Consider the following 12,213-nt stretch of genomic DNA (forward strand, 5'->3'; position numbering starts at 1 on the left):
ATATTTCCATGTTCATACAGATAGCGGTGTACATATTTCCATGTTCATACAGTTAGCGGTTTAGATATTTCCATGTTCATACAGATGGCGGTGTAGATATTTACATGTTCATACAGATTTCGGTGTAGTTATTTCCATGTTCATACAGATAGCGGTGTAGATATTTCCATGTTCATACAGATAGCGGTGTAGATATTTCCATGTTCATACCAATAGCGGTGTAGACATTTCCATGTTCATATATATAGCGTTGTAGATATTTCCATGTTCATACAGATGGCGGTGTAGATATTTCCATGTTCATAGAGATGGCGGTGTAGATATTTCCATATTTATACAGATAGCAGTGTAGTTATTTCCATGTTTATAGAGATAGCAGTGTAGATATTGCCATTGATATACAGATAGCTGTGTAGATATTTGCATGGTCATACAGATAGCGGTGTAGATATTTCCATGTTCGTACAGATAGCGGTGTAGATATTTCCATGTTCATACAGATAGCGGTGTAGATATTTCCATGTTCATACAGATAACGGTGTAGCTATTTCCATGTTCATACACATAGCGGTGTAGATATTTCCATGTTCATACAGTTAGCGGTGTAGATATTTCCATGTTCATACAGATGGCGGTGTAGATATATACGTGTTCATACAGATGGTGGTATTGATATTTCCATGTTCGTCCAGATGGCGTTGTAGATATTTCCATGTTCATAGAGATGGCGGTGTAGATATTTCCATGTTTATGCAGATAGCGGTATAGATATTTCCATGTTTATACAGACGGTGGTGTAGATATTTCCATGTCTATAGAGATGGCGGTGTAGATATTTCCATGTTCATACAGTTAGCGGTGTAGATATTTCCATGTTCATACACAGGGCGGTGTTGATATTTACATGTTCATACAGATGGCGGTGTAGATATTTCCATGTTCATACAGATGGCGGTGTAGAGATTTCCATGTTCATACAGATAGTGGTGTAGATATTTCCATGTTCATACAGATAGCGGTCTAGATATTTCCAGATTCATTCCAATAGCGGTGTAGACATTTCCATGTTCATACAGTTAGCGGTGTAGATATTTCCATGTTCATACAGATGGCGGTGTAGATATTTACATGTTCATACAGATGGCGGTGTAGATATTTCCATGTTTGTACGGATGGCAGTGTAGGTATTTCCATGTTCATACAGATAGCGGTGTAGATATTTCCATGTTCATACAGTTAGCGGTGTAGATATTTCCATGTTCATACAGATGGCGGTGTAGATATTTACATGTTCATACAGATGGCGGTATGGATATTTCCATGTTCGTACAGATGGCGGTGTAGATATTTCCATGTTTATACAGATAGCAGTGTAGTTATTTCCATGTTTATAGAGATAGCAGTGTAGATATTTCCATTGATATACAGATAGCTGTGTAGATATTTGCATTGTCATACAGATAGCGGTGTAGATATTTCCATGTTCGTACAGATAGCGGTGTAGATATTTCCATGTTGATACAGATAGCGGTGTAGATATTTCCATGTTCATACAGATAACGGTGTAGATATTTCCATGTTCATACAGATAGCGGTGTAGATATTTCCATGTTCATACAGTGAGCGGTGTAGATATTTCCATGTTCATACAGATGGCGGTGTAGATATTTACATGTTCATACAGATGGTGGTGTAGATATTTCCATGTTTATAGAGATGACGGTCTAGATATTTCCATGTTTACAGAGATAGTGGCGTAGTTATTTCCAGGTTTATAGAGACAGCGTTGTAGATGTTTCCATGTTTATACAGATAGCGGTGAAGATATTTCCATGTTTATACAGATAGCGGTGTAGATATTTCCATGTTTATACAGATAGCAGTGTAGATATTTCCATGTTTATTGAGATAGTGGTGTAGATAATTTCAATTTTATACAGAGAGCAGTGTACATATTTCCACGTTCATACAGATAGCGGTGTAGATATTTCCACGTTTATTGAGATGGCGGTGCAGATATTTCCATGTTCATACAGAGGACGGTGTAGATATTTCCATGTTTATTGGGATGGCGGTGTAGATATTTTCATGTTTACACAGATGGCGGTGTAGATATTTCCATATTTACGCAGATAGCGGTGTAGACATTTCCATGTTTACACAGATAGCGGTGTGGATATTTCCATGTTTATGCAGATAGCAGTGTAGATATTTCCATGTTCATACAGTTAGCGGTGTAGATATTTCCATGTTCATACAGATGGCGGTGTAGATATTTCCATGTTCATAGAGATGGCGGTGTAGATATTTCCATTATTTATACAGATAGCAGTGTAGTTATTTCCATGTTTATAGAGATAGCAGGGTAGATATTTCCATTGATATACAGATAGCTGTGTAGATATTTGCATGGTCATACAGATAGCGGTGTAGTTATTTCCATGTTTGTACAGATAGCGGTGTAGATATTTCCATGTTCATACAGATAGCATTGTAGATATTTCCATGTTCATACAGATAGCGGTGTAGATATTTCCATGTTCATACAGATAGCTGTGTAGATGTTTCCATGTTCATACAGTTAGCAGTGTAGATATTTCCATGTTCATACAGATGGCGGTGTAGATAATTTCATGTTCATACAGATGGCGGTATAGTTATTTCCATGTTCGTAAGATGGCGTTGTAGATATTTCCATGTTTATACAGATAGCAGTGTAGTTATTTCCATGTTTATAGAGATAGCAGTGTAGATATTGCCATTGATATACAGATAGCTGTGTAGATATGTGCATGGTCATACAGATAGCGGTGTAGATATTTCCATGTTCATACGGATGGCAGTGTAGATATTTCCATGTTCCTACAGGTGGAGGTGTAGATATTTCCATGTTTATACAAATAGCAGTGTAGTTATTTCCATGTTTATAGAGACAGCTGTGTAGATATTTCCATTGATATACAGATAGCTGTGTAGATATTTGCATGTTCATACAGATATCGGTGTAGATATTTCCATGTTCATACAGATAGCGGTGTAGATATTTCCATGTTCATACAGATAGCTGTGTAGATATTTCCATGTTCATACAGATAACGGTGTAGATATCTCCAAGTTCATACAGATAGCGGTGTAGATAATTCCATGTTCATACTGATGGCGGTGTAGATATTTCCATGTTCATACAGATAGCGGTGTAGATATTTCCATGTTCACATAGATAGCGGTGTAGATATTTCCATGTTCATACCAATAGCGGTGTAGAAATTTCCATGTTCATGTATTTAGCGGTGTAGATATTTCCAGGTTCATACAGATGGCGAAGATATTTCCATGTTCATACACATTGCGGTGTAGATATTTCCATGTTCATACAGTTAGCGGTGTAGATATTTCGATGTTCATACAGATGGCGGTGTAGATATTTCCATGTTCATAGAGATGGCGGTGTAGATATTTCAATATTTATACAGATAGCAGTGTAGTTATTTCCATGTTTAAAGAGATAGCAGTGTAGATATTTCCATTGATATACAGATAGCTGTGTAGATATTTGCATGGTCATTCAGATAGCGGTGTAGATATTTTCATGTTCGTACAGATAGCGGTGTAGATATTTCCATGTTCATACAGATAGCGGTGTAGATATTTCCATGTTCATACAGATAACGGTGTAGATATTTCCATGTTCATACAGATAGATGTGTAGATATTTCCATGTTCATACAGTTAGCGGTGTAGATATTTCCATGTTCATACAGATGGCGGTGTAGATATTTTCATGTTCATACAGATGGCGGTATAGATATTTCCATGTTCGTACAGATGGCGTTGTAGATATTTCCATGTTCATAGAGATGGTGGTGTAGATATTTCCATGTTTATGCAGATAGCGGTATAGATATTTCCATGTTTATACAGATGGTGGTGTAGATATTTCCATGTTTATGGAGATGGCGCTGTAGATATTTCCATGTTCATACAGATGGCGGTGGAAATATTTCCATGTTTATAGGGATGGCGGTGTAGATATTTTCATGTTTACTCAGATGGCGGTGTAGATATTTCCATGTTTACACAGATAGCGGTGTAGACATTTCCATGTTTACTCAGATAGCGGTGTGGATATTTCCATGTTTATGCAGATAGCAGTGTAGATATTTCCATGTTTATACAGATAGCGGTGCGGATATTTCCATGTTTATACAGATAGTTGGGCAGATATTTCCATGTTTGTACAGATAGCGGTGTAGATATTTCCATCTTAATACAGATGGCGGTGTAAATAGATATGTCCATGTTTGTACAGATGGCGGTGTAGATATTTCCATGTTCATACAGATGGCGGTGTAGATATTTCGAAGTTTATAGAGATAGCGCTGTAGTTATTTCCATATTTATAGAGAAATCTGTGTAGATATTTCCGTGTATATTCAGATAGCTGTGTAGATATTTCCATGTTCATGCAGATAGCGGTGTAGATATTTCCATGTTCATCCAGATGCCGGTGTACATATATCCATGTTCATACAGATGGCGGTGAAGGTATTTCCATGTTCATACAGATGGTGGTGTAGATATTTCCATGTTCATACAAATGGCGGTGTAGATATTTCCATGTTCATAGAGATGGCGGTGTAGATGTTTCCATGTTCATTCCGATAGCGGTGTAGATATTTCCATGTACATACAGTTAGCGGTGTATATATTTCCATGTTCATAGAGATGGCGGTGTAGAAATTTACATGTTCATAGAGATGGCGGTGTAGATATTTCCATGTTCATACACATGGCGGTGTATATATTTCCATGTTCATAGAGATGGCGGTGTAGATATTTACATGTTCATACAGATGGCGGTGTAGATATTTCCATGTTCATATATATAGCGGTGTAGATATTTCCATGTTTATACAGAAGGTGGTGTAGATATTTCCATGTTTATAGAGATGGCGGTCTAGATATTTCCATGTTTATAGAGATAGTGGTGTAGTTATTTCCAAGTTTATAGTGACATCATTGTAGATATTTCCATGTCCATACAGATGGCGGTGAAGATATTTCCATGTTCATACAGATAGTGGTGTAGATATTTCCATGTTCATACAGATGGCGGTGTAGATATTTTGAAGTTTATAGAGATAGCGCTTTAGTTATTTCCATATTTTTAGAGAAATCTGTGTAGATATTTCCATGTATATTCAGATAGCTGTGTAGATATTTCCATGTTCATCCAGATGCCTGTGTACATATATCCATGTTCATACAGATGGCGGTGAAGATATTTCCATGTTCATACATATGGTGGTGTAGATATTTCCATGTTCATACCAGTAGCGGTGTGGATATTTCCGTGTTCAAACAGTTAGCGGTGTAGATAATTCCATGTTCACACAGATGGCGGTGTAGATATTTACATGTTCATACAGATGGCGGTGTAGATATTTCCATGTTCGTACGGTTGGCAGTGTAGATATTTCCATGTTCATACAGGTGGCGGTGTAGATATTTCCCTGTTTATACAGATAGCAGCGTAGTTATTTCCATGTTTATAGAGATAGCAGTGTAGGTATTTCCATTGATATACAGATAGCTGTGTAGATATTTGCATGCTCATACAGATAGCGGTGTAGATATTTCCATGTTCATGCAGATAGCGGTGTAGATATTTCCATGTTCATCCAGATGCCTGTGTACATATATCCATGTTCATACAGATGGCGGTGAAGATATTTCCATGTTCGTACAGATAGCGGTGTAGATATTTCCATGTTCATACAGATAACGGTGTAGATATTTGCATGTTCATACAGATAGCGGTGTAGATATTTCCATGTTCATACAGTTAGCAGTGTAGATATTTCCATGTTCATACAGATGGCGGTGTAGATATTTACATGTTCATACAGATGGCAGTGTAGTTATTTCCATGTTCTTACAGATGGCGGTGTAGATATTTCCATGTTCATAGAGATGGCGGTATACATATTTCCATGTTTATGCACATAGCGGTATAGATATTTCCATGTTTATACAGATGGTGGTGTAGATATTTCCATGTTTATAGAGATGGTGGTCTAGATATTTCCATGTTTACAGAGATAGTGGTGTAGTTATTTCCAAGATTATAGAGACAGCGTTGTAGATATTTTCATGTTTACACAGATAGCGGTGAAGATATTTCCATGTTTATAGAGATAGCAGTGTAGATATTTCCATTGATATACAGATACCTGTGTAGATATTTGCATGTTCATACAGATAGCGGTGTAGATATTTCCATGTTCATACAGATAGCGGTGTAGATATTTCCATGTTCATACAGATAGCGGTGTAGATATTTCCATGTTCATACAGTTAGCGGTGAAGATGTTTCCATGTTCATACACATGGCGGTGTAGCTATTTCCATGTTCATACAGATGGCGGTGTAGATATTTCCATGTTCGTACGGATGGCAGTGTACATATTTCCATGTTCATACAGGTGGCGGTGTAGTTATTTCCATGTTTATACAGATAACAGTGTAGTTATTTCCATGTTTATAGAGATAGCTGTGTAGATATTTCCATTGATATACAGATAGCGGTGTAGATATTTGCATGTTCATACAGATAGCGGTGTAGATATTTCCATGTTCATACAGATAGCGGTTTAGATATTTCCATGTTCATACAGATAGCGGTGTAGATATTTCCATGTTCATACAGATGGCGGTCTAGATATTTCCATGTTTATAGAGATAGTGGTGTAGTTATTTCCAAGTTTATAGTGACATCATTGTAGATATTTCCATGTCCATACAGATGGCGGTGAAGATATTTCCATGTTCATACAGATAGTGGTGTAGATATTTCCATGTTCATACAGATGGCGGTGTAGATATTTTGAAGTTTATAGAGATAGCGCTTTAGTTATTTCCATATTTTTAGAGAAATCTGTGTAGATATTTCCATGTATATTCAGATAGCTGTGTAGATATTTCCATGTTCATCCAGATGCCTGTGTACATATATCCATGTTCATACAGATGGCGGTGAAGATATTTCCATGTTCATACATATGGTGGTGTAGATATTTCCATGTTCATACCAGTAGCGGTGTGGATATTTCCGTGTTCAAACAGTTAGCGGTGTAGATAATTCCATGTTCACACAGATGGCGGTGTAGATATTTACATGTTCATACAGATGGCGGTGTAGATATTTCCATGTTCGTACGGTTGGCAGTGTAGATATTTCCATGTTCATACAGGTGGCGGTGTAGATATTTCCCTGTTTATACAGATAGCAGCGTAGTTATTTCCATGTTTATAGAGATAGCAGTGTAGGTATTTCCATTGATATACAGATAGCTGTGTAGATATTTGCATGCTCATACAGATAGCGGTGTAGATATTTCCATGTTCATGCAGATAGCGGTGTAGATATTTCCATGTTCATCCAGATGCCTGTGTACATATATCCATGTTCATACAGATGGCGGTGAAGATATTTCCATGTTCGTACAGATAGCGGTGTAGATATTTCCATGTTCATACAGATAACGGTGTAGATATTTGCATGTTCATACAGATAGCGGTGTAGATATTTCCATGTTCATACAGTTAGCAGTGTAGATATTTCCATGTTCATACAGATGGCGGTGTAGATATTTACATGTTCATACAGATGGCAGTGTAGTTATTTCCATGTTCTTACAGATGGCGGTGTAGATATTTCCATGTTCATAGAGATGGCGGTATACATATTTCCATGTTTATGCACATAGCGGTATAGATATTTCCATGTTTATACAGATGGTGGTGTAGATATTTCCATGTTTATAGAGATGGTGGTCTAGATATTTCCATGTTTACAGAGATAGTGGTGTAGTTATTTCCAAGATTATAGAGACAGCGTTGTAGATATTTTCATGTTTACACAGATAGCGGTGAAGATATTTCCATGTTTATAGAGATAGCAGTGTAGATATTTCCATTGATATACAGATAACTGTGTAGATATTTGCATGTTCATACAGATAGCGGTGTAGATATTTCCATGTTCATACAGATAGCGGTGTAGATATTTCCATGTTCATACAGATAGCGGTGTAGATATTTCCATGTTCATACAGTTAGCGGTGAAGATGTTTCCATGTTCATACACATGGCGGTGTAGCTATTTCCATGTTCATACAGATGGCGGTGTAGATATTTCCATGTTCGTACGGATGGCAGTGTACATATTTCCATGTTCATACAGGTGGCGGTGTAGTTATTTCCATGTTTATACAGATAACAGTGTAGTTATTTCCATGTTTATAGAGATAGCTGTGTAGATATTTCCATTGATATACAGATAGCGGTGTAGATATTTGCATGTTCATACAGATAGCGGTGTAGATATTTCCATGTTCATACAGATAGCGGTTTAGATATTTCCATGTTCATACAGATAGCGGTGTAGATATTTCCATGTTCATACAGATGGCGGTATAGATATTTCCATGTTCGTACAGGTGGCGGTGTAGATATTTGTATGTTCATAGAGATGGCGGTGTAGATATTTCCATGTTTATGCACATAGCGGTATAGATATTTCCATGTTTATACAGATGGTGGTTTAGATATTTCCAGGTTTATAGAGATGGCGGTCTAGATATTTCCATGTTTACAGAGATAGTGGTGTAGTTATTTCCAAGTTTATAGAGACAGCATTGTAGATATTTCCATGTTTATACAGATAGCGGTGAATATATTTCCATGTTTATACAGATAGCGGTGTAGATATTTCCTTGTTTATACAGATAGCAGTGTAGATATTTCCATGATTATAGAGATAGTGTTGTAGATAATATCAATTTCATACAGAGAGCAGTGTAGATATTTCCAAGTTCATACAGATAGCGGTGTAGATATTTCCACGTTTATAGAGATGGCGGTGTAGTTATTTCCATGTTCATGCAGAGGACGGTGTAGATATTTCCATGTTTATAGGGATGGCGGTGTAGATATTTTCATGTTTACACAGATGGCGGTGTAGATATTTCCATGTTTACACAGATAGCAGTGTAGACATTTCCATGTTTACACAGATAGCGGTGTGGATATTTCCATGTTTATGCAGATAGCAGTGTATATATTTCCATGTTTATACAGATAGCGGTGCGGATATTTCCATGTTTATTCAGATAGCGGTGCGGATATTTCCATGTTTATACAGATAGTTGGGCAGATATTTCCATGTTTATACAGATAGCGGTGTAGATATTTCCATCTTAATACAGATGGCGGTGTAGATATGTCCATGTTTGTACAGATGGCGGTGTAGGTATTTCCATGTTCATACAGACGGCGGTGTAGATATTTCGAAGTTTATAGAGATAGCGATGTAGTTATTTCCATATTTATAGAGAAATCTGTGTAGATATTTCCATGTATATTCAGATAGCTGCGTAGATATTTCCATGTTCATGCAGATTACGGTGTAGATATTTCCATGTTCACCCAGATGCCGGTGTACATATATCCATGTTCATAGAAATGGCGGTGAAGATATTTCCATGTTCATACAGATGGCGGTGTAGGTATTTCCATGTTCATACAAATGGCGGTGTAGATATTTCCATGTTCATAGAGATGGCCCTTTAGATATTTCCAGGTTCATACAAATGGCGGTGTAGATATTTCCATGTTCATAGAGATGGCGGTGTAGATATTTCCATGTTTATACAGATAGAAGTGTAGTTATTTCCATGTTTATAGAGATACCAGTCTGGATATTTCCATTGATATACAGATAGCTGTGTAGATATTTGCATGTTCATACAGATAGCGGTGTAGGTATTTCCATGTTCATACAGATAGCGGTGTAGATATTTCCATGTTCATACAGATAGCGGTGTAGATATTTCCATGTTAATACAGATAGCGGTGTAGATATTTCCATTTTCATACAGATAGTGGTGTAGATATTTAAATGTTCATACAGTTAGCGGTGTAGGTATTTCCATGTTCATATAGATGGCGGTGTAGATATTTACATGTTGATACAGATGGCGTTGTAGATATTTCCATGTTCGTACAGATAGCGGTGTAGATATTTCCATGTTCATACAGATAGCGGTGTAGATATTTCCATGTTCATAGAGATAACGGTGTAGATATTTCCATGTTCATACAGATAGCGGTGTAGATATTTCCATGTTCATACAGTTAGCGGTGTAGATATTTCCATGTTCATACAGATGGCGGTGTAGATATTTCCATGTTCATACAAATGGCGTTGTAGATATTTCCATGTTCATAGAGATGGCGGTGTAGATATTTCCATGTTTATACAGATAGCAGTGTAGTTATTTCCATGTTTATAGAGATAGTGGTGTAGATAGTTTCAATTTCATACAGATAGCTGTGTAGATATTTGCATGTTCATACAGATAGCGGTGTAGATATTTCCATGTTCATACAGATAGCGATGTAGATATTTCCATGTTCATACAGTTAGCGGTGTAGATGTTTCCATGTTCATTCAGATAGCGGTGTAGATATTTCTATGTTCATACCAATAGCGGTGTAGATATTTCCATGTTCATACAGATTGCGGTGTAGATATTTCCATGTTCATACAGATAGAGGTGTAGATATTTCCATGTTCATACAGATAACGGTGTAGATATTTCCATGTTCATACAGATAACGGTGTAGATATTTCCATGTTCATACAGACAGCGGTGTAGATATTTCCATGTTCATACAGTTAGCGGTGTAGATATTTCCATGCTCATACAGATGGCGGTGTAGATATTTATGTGTTCATACAGATGGCAGTGTAGATATTTCCATGTTCGTACAGATGGCAGTGTAGATATTTCCATGTTCATAGAGATGGCTGTGTACATATTTCCATGTTAATGCAGATAGCGGTATAGATATTTCCATGTTTATACAGATAGTGGTGTAGATATTTCCATGTTTATTGAGATGGCGGTCTAGATATTTCCATGTTGATAGAGATAGAGATGTAGTTATTTCCAAGTTTATAGAGACAGCGTTGTAGATATTTCCAAGTTTATACAGATAGTGGTGAAGATATTTCCATGTTTATACAGATAGCGGTGTAGATATTTCCATGTTCATACAGATGGCGAAGATATTTCCATGTTCATACACATAGCGGTGTAGATATTTCCATGTTCATACAGTTAGCGGTGTAGATATTTCCATGTTCATACAGATGGCGGTGTAGATATTTCCATGTTCATAGAGATGGCGGAGTAGATATTTCAATATTTATACAGATAGCAGTGTAGTTATTTCCATGTTTATAGAGATAGCAGTGTAGATATTTCCATTGATATACAGATAGCTGTGTAGATATTTGCATGGTCATACAGATAGCGTTGTAGATATTTCCATGTTCGTACAGATAGCGGTGTAGATATTTCCATGTTCATAAAGATAGCATTGTAGATAGTTCCATGTTCATACAGATAACGTTGCAGATATTTCCATGTTCATACAGATTGAGGTGTACATATTTCCATGTTCATACAGTTAGCGGTGTAGATATTTACATGTTCATACAGATGGCGGTGTAGATATTTTCATGTTCATACAGATGGCGGTATAGATATTTCCATGTTCGTACAGATGGCGTTGTAGATATTTCCATGTTCATAGAGATGGTGGTGTAGATATTTCCATGTTTATGCAGATAGCGGTATAGATATTTCCATGTTTATACAGATGGTGGTGTAGATATTTCCATGTTTATGGAGATGGCGGTGTAGATATTTCCATGTTCATACAGATGGCGGTGGAAATATTTCCTTGTTTATAGGGATGGCGGTGTAGATATTTTCATGTTTACTCAGATGGCGGTGTAGATATTTCCATGTTTAAACAGATAGCGGTGTAGACATTTCCATGTTTACACAGATAGCTGTGTGGATATTTCCATGTTTATGCAGATAGCAGTGTAGATATTTCCATGTTTATACAGATAGCGGTGCGGATATTTCCATGTTTATACAGATAGTTGGGCAGAGATTTCCATGTTTGTACAGATAGCGGTGTAGATATTTAAATCTTAATACAGATGGCGGTGTAGATATGTCCATGTTTGTACAGATGGCGGTGTAGATATTTCCATGTTCATACAGATGGCGGTGTAGATATTTCGAAGTTTATAGAGATAGCGCTGTAGTTATTTCCATATTTATAGAGAAA

This window comes from Gorilla gorilla, chromosome 23 (assembly GCF_029281585.2).
Source record: "Gorilla gorilla gorilla isolate KB3781 chromosome 23, NHGRI_mGorGor1-v2.1_pri, whole genome shotgun sequence".
NCBI classification, from domain to species: Eukaryota; Metazoa; Chordata; class Mammalia; order Primates; family Hominidae; genus Gorilla; species Gorilla gorilla.